Consider the following 17,092-nt stretch of genomic DNA (forward strand, 5'->3'; position numbering starts at 1 on the left):
AAATCAAGTCAATGCATCAAGAGGTGTTTGTTTTGGTTTTTTTTTTTTGACATGCCACAGCTTTATGAACTGCTGGGAGAAAGTGAGACAGCCTGTAGGGAAGCAGGAAACCTTTTATTTACTACTGAGGAGAATGCTTACAGGTCTCTCTTGTGTTGTGGTATGTGAGGTAAAACACAGCCAGATAATACAGCAAGATTTAAAATCACATAGCTCAACTATTTCCCTCTCTCATACAGCCTAGTTTCCTTCTTTCCAAATATTTGCAGTGAGATTTCATTTTCCTTCCTGCTTACCCTATCACTGAACAAAAATAATGCTAGCAAAAGTACACTGCACACAACTGAAATGGAAGAACAGCTAACAAATACAAAGTAGTCAGAATGAACCAGGCTGGTTTAATCTCATTCTGATTTAACAAGGTTGTTTTGTTTACCAATTATTCTGTGTCCTTCAGAAAAAAGCGAAAACCAGAGAGAGACAGTGCAACCATGCTGCTTCCAAGAAGCAACTCATTTACACAAATCTGCTTTGAATGACATAAGAGGAAGAGTCTTGTAGTCTCTCCCCTCTTAGGATATTCCTTCCTAGGTGAAGTGCTTTCAGAGGGATGCTAACCTGGAACACAACCACAGAGTCTTCCTGCCTCAGGCCTGGCCCTCAGGCATCAAAGTCATTAATGCCTCCCGAGGCTAAGACTCTCCAGGAAGATCGTGTTTGTATCAGCTTCACTTCAGACAGCCCCTACAACTCGCTGTGGGGACAGGGAGAGGAGGAGAGAGGGAAGTCCTGCAGTGTGGTGGGAAATCACAGCTGCTGTTGCAGAAGTAGAGAGACCCTGGCAGCTCAGGGACTGCCGGATGGGGATGGAGGCACTGAGCATTCAGCACGTGCCAAACGAAGGGGACGGACACGCCAATGTTCCACAAATGCTGCATCAGTTTGGAGATACTCCAAACTCTGCTGATACTCCCCCAAGACACAAAGTGAAAAGCACATTCCTGCAAAATGGAAATCACACTTCTGATTCCTTCTGGCTGCGGAAGGAGGGAAATACTGCACACAGAGGAATGAAGCTTTTCCTCCCCTAAAACATCTCTAAAAGAGCAGAAACTAAAGTATAACAGAAAGCCATTGAGTCTCCTCTTACAGGTCACTGAGAAGCTGTGGATCCTGGGTCTGGCAGCCATCCAGAAGGGCAGATGGATATAAACACAAAGAATGAGTCCACCAGCCACCTGGGACCATAGGACAGAAAGGAAAAGCCAGAACCATGGCCCATCAATGGACAACCATGCTCCACAAGCAGGCACAACGTGGCCTCTGCAAGTGGGGCACAACCATTATTTGCTGTAACAAAAGAAAGTCTTCCATTCTGCATCCCCTAAATCCAGCTTTCTTACCATCTTTGACACTTTAACAGGTCTGTCTCCCCAGAACAACAATATTATTGGGGCAGGATGGAAATATCATCATGCTGCATTTTCTGCTCACAAGGACAAAAAAGATGCAAAGCTCAGATTAGTTCTCACCAGGATCATCTAACAAACATAGGAACAACAAAACATGTCATACTCCCTCTGCATATGTTGCAGAGAACATTTAAATTGGCTAACTTGGCTCAGGGTTGACAATTTTGCCACAGAGATCACAGAACAATTTTTTTCCAGAACTTGCTTTGTGAAGGGACAAGATCCTAAAAATACTTTAGGAATAATTTTTTGACGCAAAAGGAGAAAAAAAGTTAATTAGGGGGAGATTGCTCTTCCTTTGAATCTAATAGGAAGTGATGTGTTGGGAATGAAAATTTCTCTAGTTTTGCACAGATCCTCTGAATTCTTAGAGCAGCTGGAAAGACAGCCAGACAAGTATGGAGGAGTGAGTGCTCATGGTGATGGCTGGACCAGCTGGGTGTGAACCACAACTGAAAATGCATTTCACAGTGTTTTGAGGAAATGCTACAGTCCCAGCCCTTCCTGGAATTAGGATTTAATAATAATAACTGGAATTAGGAGTTAATGGATCCGAGTGTGTTCTCACACCACTATTACCATGGTCACTGCATTAATTTTAGATTATTGCCTCACTGATTTACAGTGAATCCCAAGAGATCAAAACCAAACCACTGATCTCCCTTATCCTTCCCTTCTTATATCTTACTGCCAGAGAACCCATAAGAGCTAGTCAGATTTAGCCCTTCCATAATTCTACTTAGTGCTATCTGAAAGCTCTAGTGCAACGTGAAATTTGGTCTTGTTTATTGTATGTAAAATTCTAAAGAGATTATTCTAAGCTTAGTATAAATCACAATGGAAAAAAGTCTGCACACAAGAGTAGGGATTTACAGGCCACTTAATGACTTATCTGTACTCTCTATTTCATTCTAATGAAGTAACGGAAGTGCTCTGACCCTGTGAAATGTCTTCAATACCAGAGAATCATTATTAAAGACACATAACTGTGATGTTACAAAAAAACCCCAGCCTCAACCCTGTGTCCCTTATTTTGCATTTCTAAAGCTAACTTCAGTTCAGTGTAGTCCATAAACTTCACAAAGCACTGAAAGTCTACCAATGTCCATAGGAAGATTAGTGCTAATTGGTAGTGATCTTTGAAATTAAATCAGTTCAGAAATGTTAAAATAAAACTATGAAGTGGCGACTTACCACTAAGTCCTGGGAAATATCTTTCCTAAGCACTTGCACTAATTAGAGAGAGGGGAACAAAAAAATATGACCCCAATCTAGCTAAGGGCTCAAATAACTTAAACCCATTTGAACTGGGCATCAAAGTTATTCCGTCTTCAGAATTAAACATGTAGTCCTTGCTTAACTGGACTAAGGCTCAGAAATAGGAGGCAACGTATCTCTCCTTTTCATCTTGAAAACAGCTTTAATTATATGTTGGTGATCCAAGTAAGGCTTAATCCTCAGCTCTTTGAAAACAGCCTTCATTTCTGCAGTTCCCAGTTTTCCCACTTTTAGCCCCATAATACAAGACATAGTGCCTGGGACTTGCTGGCACAGCTGGTCCAGGTGCCGAGCACAGCATTTCAGATCCTTGGCATCTGCCTCTTCCCTCCCAAGAGCTGAGGCTGATGCATGCTGTCTGCCCCTCACAGATGGTCAAACAAAATTTTCAAGTCTTCTAAGCCACCTCTGGCAGGTGGGAACATCATCTAGCAAGGGGCACCTGCACCCCCAGCTGTGCCCATCGTCACAGGAATCCAACCCCTTTCCTGTACTTCTTACAACTAACATTTTCTAGAGCTTCTGAAAGATATGGCTGTCCTTGGGCACCATTACATCAGTTAAAGGGAAAAGTCTGGGACAGGTCCCTTCATCCCATTAAAGAAAGAGTGATAGCATTTTAAAAAAAATTTCTGATCCCAGTAAGAAGGGAAGTTATTCAACAGTTTTGAAAAGCTAGTCCATTTTTAGCCAGATACCAGCTTGCATTCCTAAGATCCCCAAGATCCAAATAAAGGAAACATTCTCTGAAGTGGCATCCTATTCTGCACTCCTGACTTTAAAGGAAGACTTGTTCAGGATCCTATAGTTCACTGTATCCTTTTCTTACTTGGCAATTAAGGCAGGATTTTTCCCACTATGCTAATTTTGTTGACTATTTTTTCACTTTCAGAAGGTCTACAGTGAAAGGCAGGTTTCACTACAATCAATTACAGCACTTGATGATTTGAGGCAGGTCAGCATTTCAAGTCACCTCTTTGTGGGCCTAATTTCTAAATTAGTGTAAGGAATGTGTAAGGACTGCATCATGGTGTGGCTTCTCTATAGGAATGTAAAAGTTCAAGGCTAGTGATAGGCCTGAAACTGTGGGTGTACCCTGGTAAATACTTCATAGAGAATGCACACTTTGTTCTCATCTCTAGCATGGAAATATGGCCAACACTGTTTATCTGCTTATGCTTAAGCAAAGGAATATTGCTGTTCTTAGGAAAAGATTTCAATATATTACAACACTGTAAAAATCACTGAAATGCAATAACATTGTTATACATTTATTGCTTCTAACCAACTCTATAAAATGTAAGCTTTGCTTCCCTCCAAGGGTTTTGGGAGAAAGCCGATCCTCACTCCACAAAGTGTTATTTGCAAAATGCACCTACCTTGCCAAACCATTAGATGTAAACCTTTTTAAATAGTGTACAGGATATCATAAACCCTAGACTGGCTTTGAATGACTCCACATCTCCATTCGTTCCCTTTGGAGTCATACAAGTGCTATTTAAACAAGATACATGTTTTAATACGCTATCATTACTTCATATCTTTAGTCAATTACTTCCCAAGCACAACCAAAGTAGTCCTTTTTGCTTAGCAATAAGGACTTGGAGACAAGGCTCTTACAAAGGAAGAGGATCTGCCCTAAGAATAGCCCAAGATTTTCTAGATAGCCCCAGAGGAAGGATGAGGTGAGCAGTGGGGTCTGCCAGTCAATTAAACCATTTGAAATCCACGTCATTACATTAATTCTAATGTTAAAATACTGTGCTTTAATTGGATTGGCCCACACAATCATTTTGTCCTTATGAGGTATTTTTACTACATCACTTTAATGACAAAAAGAAAGAAAAGGAGGAGAACCTCAAGTCCAAATCATTTAACTTTTAAAGCTTGACATTTATCTTAAAATATAATTTTGCTTCCAGGTTCCACATTTAAAGCTGCAAGGAAGCACACCTACTTTTATCAAAGAATGCAAGAGATTTATGCTTATTTATGCAGAGCCCAAACACACAAAACGCAGCTGGCAGGATTTTAATTTCTATCAAATTCAAATGACAGAGTCCTTCCAGCTTGATTTAGCATCAGTACCAAGACCTACTTTGAACCCAATCAGGACTACAAAAAAATCAACAACAGCATCTAGTAGGAAACTTGAAAACCCTGTCATTCAAAAGGTAAGAAAAACTCCAGTCAATTTCAAAAAGATTAGGAGGAATATCTTATCAGTAATGTTTTCTTGGCTTTCAAAGAGAACACTCTTCCTGCCTGAAATCCGTTCACTTGGCAGACCAGAATTGCCTAGATGCAGTTCTCTACTGCTTAAACTTTACATTTTTAGTCTCTTTTAATTACTTTGATTTAGACAAAATGAAGCCACTTAAGACCTGGCAGAAAATTACCCAATTAATATTTCCCTTCTCATCAAGTCAAAAGATTAATTATGCATTCTAATAAAGGCTTAAGGACTTGTTTCCAACAGCTGCTGACCAATTTCATCTTAAACCAAAAACGCCTTTAAACACATGCTTAACTTAATTGCCTAAAACATCCTTCCAGACTAAATGGTTCTGTTGATTGTCCTAAGAAGTTAGGCAGAAGAGATGGCCAGAACCTGAGTGCTTAGAACCCAGCAGAAAAAAAGGAAAAAAAGAAAAAACTTTGAAAAAAAACAAAAAACAAAACCAACAACCAAAAAACAAAGCCAAACCAAACCAAAAAACCACAAAACCACAACACAACAACAACAAAAAAAGATAGGAGATTAAAATATCTAACTAGAGAACTTAATAAACTAGGCAATAATTCATATTTCTCATGTCTCAATACATTATAGTATATAACACTGAATCAGCAAATTACTGTAGTTTGGTTTGCTACCATGAGTAAAATAAGTTAGCTGGTGGAAAATAGAATACCAATTTCCAGGTATTTTCCAATATTTTCCAATTTCCAAAGACCAGGCAACACAAATAAGTACTGCTAAAGACAGGAGATTTGAAAAAGGCTTGGACAAATTAAAATGTAAAGTAATTTTATAGCCATCAGTTGAATGAGACCGATGCTTCCTTTAATCTTACTGGCAGCTACTTGTCAAACAAAGAGTATATACAGTCTTCTTTCTAATTTGAACAGAACGAGCAGGACAAGCACATGATGTCCTGCTCAGCCAAGAATTCAGGGATTGCGTTCCATATCCAAAGCTTAAGTACTCTTATATGCTTTTACAAAAGAATGGCTGGCTAAAAATAAATGAATAAATAAATAAACCACAATACAAACCCCTCATCTTCTAGCCAATGTAGTTTTGCATGAACTGTTGACAGGTAGGTAGCAGCTGTAATCCTGACTGTGACTGCCTTCAACTCTCATCAGCAGATTGCTGAGAAGGAATTCAAGTCAGAAATATGGGACATTTTCATTTTTGTCCTTTGATTTCCATGCTACAAAATTAGGATAACTAATCATTGTAACTTCCCCATTGATAGAGAAAGTAAGACTTTTAAGCACTTTAAATATTAGACACTTTCTATGACTTTAAGCAGTGGCAAGATCCATTGAAATAGGCCTGAAACTAACCTCAACATTGGGATTTTACTACTGCAGCTCTGAGGCATCACTAGCCAAGTATGGGGCTCCCAGTGCTACAAGCAACACTGCCATGTGATGTACTCTGCCTCCCCCTTTCCTGCCCCACAAAAGTCAGTGAAAACCCTGTGTGGTTTTAAGACAAGAAAAAGGAAAGCAGAAGCAAGACTATCAAGTGTGTGGTTTCAGAGAGTTGTTGGTCTGCCTTCAGGAATTGATATGAAGCTTACTGAAATCAAAGGCAGTCCTTAAACCAAGCATTGTGACAGCTCTGCCAGGCTTGTGCACTCATGACTGGTATTTTCTGGAAGAACTTTGCACCTTAGTTTGCTGAAGGTATCTGAAAACAACCTCTTGGAAGGAAGAAAACATACACAGAAAATGCTCAAAAAACCCCAAACCCCAGCAAACAACAAAAATCCCTACAAAAAATTCCCAGCTAAAGAGATACTTCCCAAAGAAAACCAAGCCATTAAACCCCTCCTCCCCAGCTAGAATCTTCAATCTCTATTTTTCGTGTTTCGAGATGAGAAACAGTTGGTCATCAGTCAGGGAGAAGGGCCTCAGCAGGAGACCAGGATTGTATAAAAACTGCTCACTACAAACTCCAGTACAGATAAGAATATCTTGATAAAGCCAGAGAAAAACAAAATGACTAAAATTTTTCAGAATCCTGCCAATGTAATCAAACAAAAACATTATTCAAGAATTATTTTGTAGTGTCTTGATCCAGTCTTATGCTTTCAGTGTTTGCAATACACTTCTTTCTAATTAGAAAAAAATGGATCCCTTTCCCTCTTCACTCTCCTCCACTGGATTAACTCACTGAGGTTCAACATGGCACTGGCTGATCCAAGGTTCTGGGTTTATGCCCCGGTATTTCTATTTGCTATGAGGTCATTACTTGCTTTTGCTGTGTGTTCAGATACTGTTCATGGGGTGCAACCTAAATGGAAAGCAGCAGGATCCTGAGATGTGAGTGAAAGTTTGCACCAACACTTAAAGGGGAAAAAGCATTCTGCGCTTCTTGTTCTTTAAGGATTCTAAAACTTACGGAAACCATTTTGGTTTATGCTAAGACTATACACTATCTATTGCTCTTAGCAGTAGCTGAAGAGCTGCTATAATTATTCAATAGATTGTTTCTAAAGAAGATTTGTAGTTTCTAACTGATGAAACTCAGGAGGTTTAACTTAGGACCCATATGAAAAACAGACATGGGCCACAATATCCAAATCTCCTTACCTAAATGGAGAGAATGACAAATCAGACTTGGCATCTCCATACTCATCTTTATCTGGAAAAGTTTTCACATAAATAAAATTATTGTCACATGACTGGATGCAATCTAAACTACTTTCCTGGGTTAGAGAAAATAGAATATACGCAGGAAAGGAAAATCATCTGAATTCACTGCAATGACTAAGTCTGGGCTGAGTTCCAGTCTCATTAAAATCAGAAAACCATGGACCAATCCAATATCTTGGCAGAGACATATGAGCAATAAAAAAGTTCCTCCCTGCTTTCCTCATCTTGACATTCATATGCAAGGGCAAGGATGAGTGCCGGTATCACCCCACATACAAACATTGTGAGTGGCACAGTACAAACAGGGTTGGCATAAAGGTTTGAAAAGGTGGTCAAAGAAAGCAGCAGGTAGCTCTTTTGCAGGTACGTGTAGTGAAAGGTAGTTTGGCTTGATAGTTTGCTATTTCAGTGGCACACCATCTTACCAGAGTACCCAGCTTCAGCCTTTTGGGTATCTGAGGGTCTTTTGGGGTTGGGTTTTAGGTGTTTTTTGTTTCGTTTTTAATTTAGAAAATTAGGTCTCAGTGGGGAACATGGGCAGAGTGTGACTTTAAGGAAAACGTGAGCCCCGAAGATGCTTGCTTGCTTGCTTTCTCTGCTCATGGAAATGCAGCTGCCCAGCCCCTGGGCCATTTGCAAAGAACACTATTCTCACATAGAGGACATCTCCCCCCAACTTGTATGGTAATACATGAACTTCAAATTAATGTTATCAATTGATCAATAGCTATTTTTTTGCCACAAATGCCATTGATCTTTAAAGACAATTGCTTCCTCAGTGTCCAGTACTGAGAAAAGATATCAGCATTAAGAAGTTGGGCGTGCTTTGTAGTGCTCCTCTATGAGTGGAGATCCCTGTTGAACTAGAGAGAGTGATTTCTGAGAGATCAATGCTACTGCAACTTATCTGGTTGTGAAGTTGCTATGGAATATCATAGTTTCAAAGAATCTAATACAATTACTATTACTAGCCTAATTCACTTTCTCATGACGTGGATTTGTAATGCAGAAGAGCTTTGATAATTGACCTTTAACTAATGGGAAGGAAAAACTGGTTTGCTTAGTCGTTCTCCTTTCATCTAACATTCAGAGCTATCCTCCAACCGGAACCGATACTTTAAAAAAAATAAAATTAAGATGTCAAAGACAGTTTCTGATACAAATGAAAGGATCCTTTGAAAGACAATCCTTACAGATGTACCTTGCACAGAGAACTTGCCATTAATATCATCATAAACTTGCAGCTGAAATTAGAAACATTTTTAACATGCAAAAGGAATCGACAGATCAAACACTACAAAGGAGAAGAACATAATGTAGCTTTCAAACAGATGTAGATGGATTTGACAGAGGAGAGGTTAACTGGGGTTAGAAACAAAATGTGGGGAAGAAAGATCAGGCCAGGCAGCTCATGGGGTTTCTTTATTAATTTCTTTACCTGGGCCACCTTTAAGGAATTCTTTTCATGCTATTGCTGTAAAAAGAGAGGGAATGGGAAGTATTGCTTGTATGAACACAATCTTTGATAAAACCTAAGTGCATGTAAAATTATTCAGCTGAAAATCCATAATTGTTTTCAAACACTTAAATAAGTGATTTGAGCCTGTGAGACTAATAAGAGATATAGCACTAATTTTATTAAAGGGAATATACAGTTTGGTTGAAATTCAATGACAGAGTTGAGATCAGAGGAACAACCTCTTTTTGAAAGAGAGGAGGTGGTAAAAATCACTGGTTTGTCAACAACATTTGGCTTTAATCTTCCTTTGGGATGGGAGAAATGTCCAAGAGCTATTCTCATTCTGCTCCCCAGATCAGATAATTTCTAAGTCATGTTGCAATTTTTACCTTTAAGGTCTGGGGAAAAATATCCCCAATTCTCATTTTCTCCAGTAATGAGAGATCTCTCATAGGAATTACAAATAGTTGGCCTAAAAGTTCAAAAGCACTCTTTTCATTCTGGAGTGGAACTTTTACCATGTTTGCATGGTAAAAGATCTTGATACCACCACCCCCCAAACAGTCTACATGCTGCCAAGATTTGCCTTTGACTAATCCTGTGGTTGCAATCAGCAGAAGGAGCTTTGGCAGTCAGCGGGTGGGGGCTCATCTTGATTCACACCAATTGCAAAATTTCTCCATGCAGAAAAGCAAGGACAAGGGTAAAAGCATCAAGGTGAAAAAGAACAGTAAGGCGAGAAGTAGTTAGAAACTTATCCAAGGGAAAAAAACAGGCATTTATAGGGGAGATAGATACATTCTCTAGTCCTGTAAAATGGCTTAAATCCTGAATTTACAGCGACACTTTCACAGCTCAGCTTCTGCGTTGTTAGCTCCATAAGAATGCTGAAACTGCTAGACTTGGGTGACATTAATGGAACTTCTAACCCAATAAAACACAGCTATTTCTGAGGATTTTAGGAGGCACCTTTACTGGGAAGCTCTGGAATATACTGCATGCTGTTAAGTTTAACACTGGGTTTTAGCTGAATTTCCTTGATGCCAGCCGAGTGAGTCAAATTCATTCCCAATGCATTGTGCAATCCTCACTTTGAGGCTCAAGCTGGGAACATAAACAGCCAAACACAGCAAAGAGAAAAGTGGGAAAACAGTGTACAAATAATAGATAACTGCAAATAGAAAGCAGCAGTAATGGTCTAGGAAATAACGGTACAGGACTTTTTAATAAAACTTGCTCACTAATTACCCAATTCTCTGAAGTTTTCAATGGTATCTTTTCTTCAGAACAGCTGTGCAGAATCTCCCCCTGCCCCTCTTTGAGGCTGGTTGCTGGCTGTGGCACGAGGCATGGCAGCAAACGCCTCTCCACGTGCCAGCAGCTGTGGGCTGTGTGCTGCCATGGCCGGTCCATCTGCCGCCACCGCCCGTGCCAGCACAAAGAGCATCATTATCCTGAGCTGAACAAAAAACCGGAGGAAGGAAATACCTCTGGCAGCAAAACATTCCTGCGTTCAGTGCTCCTCTTTGCTTCTTCCTTTCCATCAGTGCTCAGTCCTCCATCTGCTCTCCAGGGGTGCTATGGCAAAATGGGAAAAATGAACACAATGCAGCGTAAAGGAAACCACTGCCAAAAAAGGCATTCTTGGGTCATTTCCACTCTTGTCCTGAGAGGGGAAGGTGAGTAGATGGATTCATTAGTCTGATGCTTCAGGTCTAAAGGAAGGTACTCCTCAAGAAACGAGGGAAGGGCTTGAGGAATGTCCTACTCTCTCAAAATCCAAAGAGCAGTTTTACCAAAGCTGGAACAGCAATTTTTCTCTGCCCCAAATTGAGAGAGAGGGCACTAATATGGATTAGATAAACTCACAGAACAGCTTGATTAAAGAGAGGCTGCTGTGTAACATGGCTAAAACCTCAAGTAGACTGCACAAGCAAGAGTCAAAGGAAGCACCAGTAGAATTCCCACCAAGAACTGAACTACCATATAAAGCTTAATTAATTTTGAACAGATCAGAAGCCCTAGACTTCAATTGTGGATTCTTTGAGAGAAGATTAAAGTATTTCAACAGATTTGAAATTTTCAGAAGTAATACAAGGGGGAATAAAAATCAGATTTTCCAGAATATGCAGATTTTATTAACTGAAATCTATTTCAATGGAAAATTCCTGAGGGTTGTCACCTAGTCTGGAACAATAGACACAAACCCTCCATGCTGCCACTATCAAGCTCCTGCCAACTACATTTTGTGCACAGGGGTGCAGGAAGCAAGGGTCCCTGTCTAATTCTGCCTTCCACTTCCTAGGGCTGCCCCCAGGGCTCAGAGGTAGGCAGCCAAATCTTTCTTCCCCTTTCCTGTATCACACCTCAGGACAGGACTGTGGAGCAGGAAGTGAAAAGAATCAGCTCTCAGCTGACAGTCCTAAGCAACATCAAATACTTCTAAAACTGCTAATCCGTATTCTCCCTACCAAAAATATTATTTTTACTCCTCCATTAGTGGGACTAGCATGAGTCAACAGACAAACACATTCTCTTTTTAAGAAAGGCATGACAACTGTAATTTCACCTTTATGTTGCTGATTCCTCCATTTCATCAAAAACAGCTTTGTTTTTAAGCTAACTAAGATGAAATATCAACATTACCCTTGGAAACCAAGCCTTCCTTGCCACTGCAGGAGTGAGGCAAATAAGGATTGAGATACAAGCTTGAAAATTCGCAAATCACTTCAGCACCAGACAGTTAAGGTATCTAGAGCTGAGGTCAATAGAGCACAGTCAACTGAAAATTGAAAAACTAGAAAGCTAGTGCAATTTATAATGATTAAGGATCTGACTCATTGATTCCAGTTCTTCTTTGCTTCTTACTAATGGAAAGGCAGAAGTTGTCTTATGAAAACAAAGATAGGCATGCAAGCATAATTGAAGAAATGGATCCCTCGTTTCTGGTAAATAACAATCCCTCCTTCTCTACGTGCATTGGCTGAGGTACTGCAAGTTGGCAGCCAGGAAATGAATTCTTTTTGCAGTTACAGCTGGATAAATTCAATGCCTGGGATAAATTGGCCTCGAGCAAACTTATAAAAAAAAAGTGCTTCCTTGCTAAGTGATCCCAAGAGACATATGTCTCTATAAAACAGTTAAAGGGAAGCTGCTGACTTGCACTCAGTGGGTTCAACATTTTGAAAATGATTTTGTTTTAAATCTCACAGAACCACTTACATAACAGACAGCAAGGAGAGATTTTTTTTTTTTGACACTTCCCATTTGGAAGATTAAGAGATGGAATCAGTGGTACATCACAATGAAATTTTAATTATCAGAAGTTTGGCACCATGATAAATTTTACTGCTTTGACGCTGCACTCTGTCTCACAGAGACTAAACTTCACACCCAGCCTTTAGCTCCAGATCATGCAGTTTGGACCCTGCCTCTCTACATTGTTTTGGAACTGCTGAGAGAGGGAGCAGTCATTTCCCATGGATGGAGACCTCCTGGTAGCTTTCCTATGGCAGCTGGCTCAGGGCTCCTTCAGTCACAGGGCAGAGGGACCCGTGTGCCCCTGGCTGTGAGGGCTGTTGGCTCTGGGGAGAAGCTCCTGCAGGAGGAGGTGAGATGTGCAGCAGGCTGTCCCGACAGAGGGTAGCATCCCGCGAACCCTTGCTCTCCTCTGCACACAAAAGCAGTGGGACAGCAAGTGCAGGAAACAGCTCCAATAGCTCTGTGCCAGCACATGGCTCCTTTTTGCCGACTGAATTCCCAGATGGCCATTAGCACCCAGCTATTTGACTTACATACTTTCAAAGGCCTCGGGGAGCAGAGTCTTCGTGCCTGCCAGATCCCTGTGGGGTAACTGCAGCCATACCATGCTCACTTCAGCTCTTCCAGCAGGTTTGTTCACAAGTGGAGCAAATGTAACGATTTTCATCCTTAATTACAGTGGCTAACCATATGCCACATTCCAGAGGTGAGAAAATTCACTCGTGCACATCTTTTATACATGCGTATGTTGCATATAGCTTTTATATTTATTAGGGTAGGGTTCTCAGTTGAAATCAACTAGAGTAAGTTTAGAGGTGCTCTGATTTATGGCAAAAGAATTCTTGGAGATAGAGGCTCTAGGCTAAAACATGATACAGAAGAGATGGGCATTCTTATTAGTCTCTGGTTTAGCCCTCACCTGCAAAGGAAAGTGATAGGGAAGCAATTCAATAGAAAACACTGCTTTAATAGTAGGGGCTAGAGATTAAGTAAATTATTACCTACAAACTCTCTGTGTGTTCTTCAGCAACCACTGTGCTCTGCACAGTCACTTTGTTCATTTAGGACAAACCTTTCCTGAGGACTTCGCCCAAGAGTAACCAAAGTTACTTAGGGCATCCCACAAAGAGTAAACCTGAAGAAAGGACATGGATAGGGTTTGATCTGGAAGGAAGGTACAAAGCTCTGCACATGAGCAGAGCTGAATAAATTCATGTACTCTTCCTGGATGGCTGGGAGTGAAAAGAAATAGCCTGTTATATTAATAAGCAAAAGCAGGTAACCAGAGAGACTTAGAAAATTACACCCACTCACCTGCAAGGAAAGAAATTTTCATGCTAATGCAGGAAATACAATTGTTGTTGACCTCCATAAGAGCTGGAAATAGCATAAGTCAAGTGAATTTGATTGTAGCTTCACAATCTATATAAAGAGAAGCCAATTTTTCTTTGACTAACATGCTTATATTTAGGATCCTAAATCTGTATTTGGAAACCTAAGGAACTGACCTGATTTTCTGAAGTGTTCAGCACCCAGTGAATGAGTGGAAACATTTTTAAGTGGCTTCTGCAGGAACTGCCGGATTCAAGAGCTTTGCGGGGAAGAAAGAAATCAAAGTTTCATTCTATTTCTTAACTTTGTGCTTACAAAACTAAGACTTGCATTTTCAAAATTCATCACTCTGCAGCAGTATCTGGTTTTGCTTTCACTAGTGTACTGCTAGAATTACTAAGTGTGTGGAATTTTAAAAGCTTTCAGACTCTTTGACTATTACTTAAATAAGGATATTTAACACAGAGTAAACACAGACCCACTTTGCTGCCATGCTAGTTTGAAGTCTGAATAAAATAATCCCTATAGCAAAAACAAAGACATATGAACAAAACCAGGGCAAAGCCATAGAAAGTCAGGAGTAAACTACATTTGGGAAAGCTTACATTATGTAAAAGGAAAATTCCTGATAGCTCACTTGAGGAAAAAAGAAGAATTCTAACAATTTAGTAAACTGGGGGCCTGCATTTCCCTGAAAATGGCCTTTCCCCAGGAGATACTAAAGTTTTGAGGTCACATTGCTTAAAAGGGCACTGCTATCAGTCTTCATCTCATTCAGAAACTTTCTTAAATCCTCTGAAGAGCACAAGATGATATAAATCTATTTGGAAAAGACATTTTATAAACCTATGGCCTAGCCAATCCTTATCAAAACACAAGGATAATTCATGAATTACTGCTGTATTATTTCCTCTAATGACATGAAAATCCCAGCGTTCATGCTACACAATATTTGCAAGTGCAAACATTTTTCAGTAGTACTGCCTTTGGAAGTTCTGGAAATTTGGAAAAGAAAAACATATATTGTCACTGAATTCTTGTTTTTATTTCACTGTGACCATTTCAAAGTTTTGGAGTAATTTTGGAGTAATTTTTGGAGTTTAACATTTGGATTGAATGCCACCAAAAATACTTAAATACAGTCCTTTCGGCATGCCCTTCACAGTAGCATTGGGTCTACAAACCCCAGACCTGCCTGATAAATGAGTTGTACATTAAAGCCACTTCTTAAAAGCACACACTAAATTAGGCACCTTTCTGCAGAGATAAGATTTACAGGTTAGTGCACTCTTCCTAATAGAAAACACTCATACACACAGGGTACCATTACCAGCAGTCATGAAGCAAAGCTCATTAAATAAAAAGAAAATTGAAGTCTTACTTTTATCTATGCAGAAATATAACTGCCCAGAACAAGAAACATACCAAGACTGTTATTTCCAGCGTAGAAATGTCTACAGGCCCCAGAAGCAGCATTGAGAAGCTTTTGTGGCAGGCCCTGCACAAATAGCAGCTATAGGTGGTCATTAGCAGCAGTCATTACATTTGTCAATGGACAGACAAAAGGCAAAAAGCAGAGCAGAACAGAGACACATCAGATGAGATGAGTGAGGAATTAAATAGGCCTTGAGCTCACCCCTCCTACAACAGCAGCAACTTCTAACAGGTCAGATTTAGCCCCCAAATATGCTTGTGTCCTTCCTGTGTTTTTTGAGAGTGTATGTGTATGAAGTGCTTTCAACAGCTGTAACCCAACCAAGTGAACACAACTGATTTTTCTGCAACAAACCCCATTTTTGAAGTCTTACTACCTGTTTCCAGATTCCCTATTGACCATGGATTGCCACTGTGCCCTGGCAAACGACTTTCCAGACTGTTCTATAGTTTAGGCTTTCTTATGTCTGAAAGATTTTCTGTCTCTGGGGCTAAATTTCCAGCAAGATTTTCAAAGTACCACAAGGAATATAATCACTTTGTGTTTTTTCCATGGAAAGCATGTGACTCAAGCCTGCCACCCCTCAAAGAGCTCAGGCTGGGCTTTCCTTCTAATCCTGGCCAATGCTTACTTGTGCAGTCTTTGAGAAAACTTGCCAAGCCCAAATTTGTACTCAATATACTGTTCACAGAAGTGTACGAAAACCTAGATGACCTGTAAAAAATTAGGAGGTGGTTTCTTTTAACTTAGTCAACAGTTTTCCCTTAAAACAGCACTAGAAGAAATATATGACCGTTATCTCTACAAATCAGTTTATTTATAAAACCAGTCATTCAGTGATCTTGGAGAGCTAGGACAAAACCACGCATCCCAGGGCAGGTGATGTACCAAAACACATGCACTGGCTAGACTGCACAATTACCTTGCAATTACAGTGCTGCTCAGGAGTGTGATACTTCTAGTACCGGAGCCTTCAGGCAGTGTAAAGCAGTGATTTAATAGAAAAGCTGGCTATTAACAAACTTAATAGTCTTAAGACCGATGCCAAGTTTCAGCATTAGAATTAAGGTCCCAGCTGGGACTGAAAGTTTCTTCCCTGGGAACCATTCAACTCATAATTCAGCAGTTTCTGCAGGCAGGCAGTTTCTGCAGCAGTAAATAGCTCCCCACTACTGCCTCCTGTTCCTCAGAGCAGAGGAGAGCTCTCCTGCAGCCTCACGGAGAGGTGAAGGCCTTGTTCCCCTCTAAAACTGGTGCAGAAGTGAGCACTCCTTAGCAGACCACAGCAGGGGCTGATGCACCTCCAGGTATCTGAGATTCCTGGAGGAGAGGCTTGAAAAGGGAAGGAATAAGAAGGAAGCTTTAACTCTTTGATTTAAAAGAATTTCCTAATGCCATCCCAATAAAGTACAATACAGCCCAAACCACTTCTGTCCCCAGGACTAGCAGGAGGTGCTGCAGAAGAGAAGGGGTCTTGGGGATGTCTAAGTCACACGCACAAAGTCCAGAGGAAATGCATCATAAGTAGACTGTGTTTACAGAGATGATGCAGCACTGATTTGTCCTCTAAAATGCAGCAAAACTTTCCATTAAATTATTGACTCATCTAGACAGGAACGTACTAGAAAGGAAGTAGATTTTGGTGTGCAAAGGCATAAAAGTTAAATGACAATGCTGGCTAACTAGAGAAACAAATGGATTAGAGTTCACACAGCAATGCCCAGAATTGACCCTCTTTCATTTCATCTCCCACATAAAATATCTACTGAAAGGTACAGAAATAATCACTTTATCACTAGAAACGCAGTGAAACAATAGTGATCTAGACTTCAAGCGTCCGCTGCCTTTAATTGTCCTTTGTATTGTATGTCAGCTATTTCCAAATGGACTTTTGAACCCAAGCCCACAAATCCCAGCACAGAAAGGGGACCAGCATGATCTTCAGAGACAAAGCTGCCCATT

At 40.3% G+C, this 17,092-nt stretch overlaps 1 protein-coding gene and 1 long non-coding RNA gene across 4 annotated transcripts in view; one reads left to right on the forward strand and one right to left on the reverse strand.

The window, feature by feature from the left end:
• The window catches only part of KCNC1 (potassium voltage-gated channel subfamily C member 1), a 105,773-nt gene that overhangs the window by 29,772 nt on the left and 58,909 nt on the right, over nt 1-17,092 (forward strand). The window lies entirely within an intron of this gene.
• The window catches only part of LOC134551040 (uncharacterized), a 65,402-nt gene that overhangs the window by 28,128 nt on the left and 20,182 nt on the right, over nt 1-17,092 (reverse strand). For both annotated transcript variants that reach the window (XR_010080505.1, XR_010080504.1), the window contains exons 3-5: nt 13,872-13,954; nt 13,678-13,785; nt 10,591-10,680 (exon numbers count right to left, since the gene is read on the reverse strand). This is a non-coding gene — a long non-coding RNA (uncharacterized LOC134551040). The remainder of the gene's footprint in view (nt 1-10,590; nt 10,681-13,677; nt 13,786-13,871; nt 13,955-17,092) is intronic.

This window comes from Prinia subflava, chromosome 5, assembly GCF_021018805.1.
Source record: "Prinia subflava isolate CZ2003 ecotype Zambia chromosome 5, Cam_Psub_1.2, whole genome shotgun sequence".
In the NCBI taxonomy this organism is placed as follows: Eukaryota; Metazoa; Chordata; class Aves; order Passeriformes; family Cisticolidae; genus Prinia; species Prinia subflava.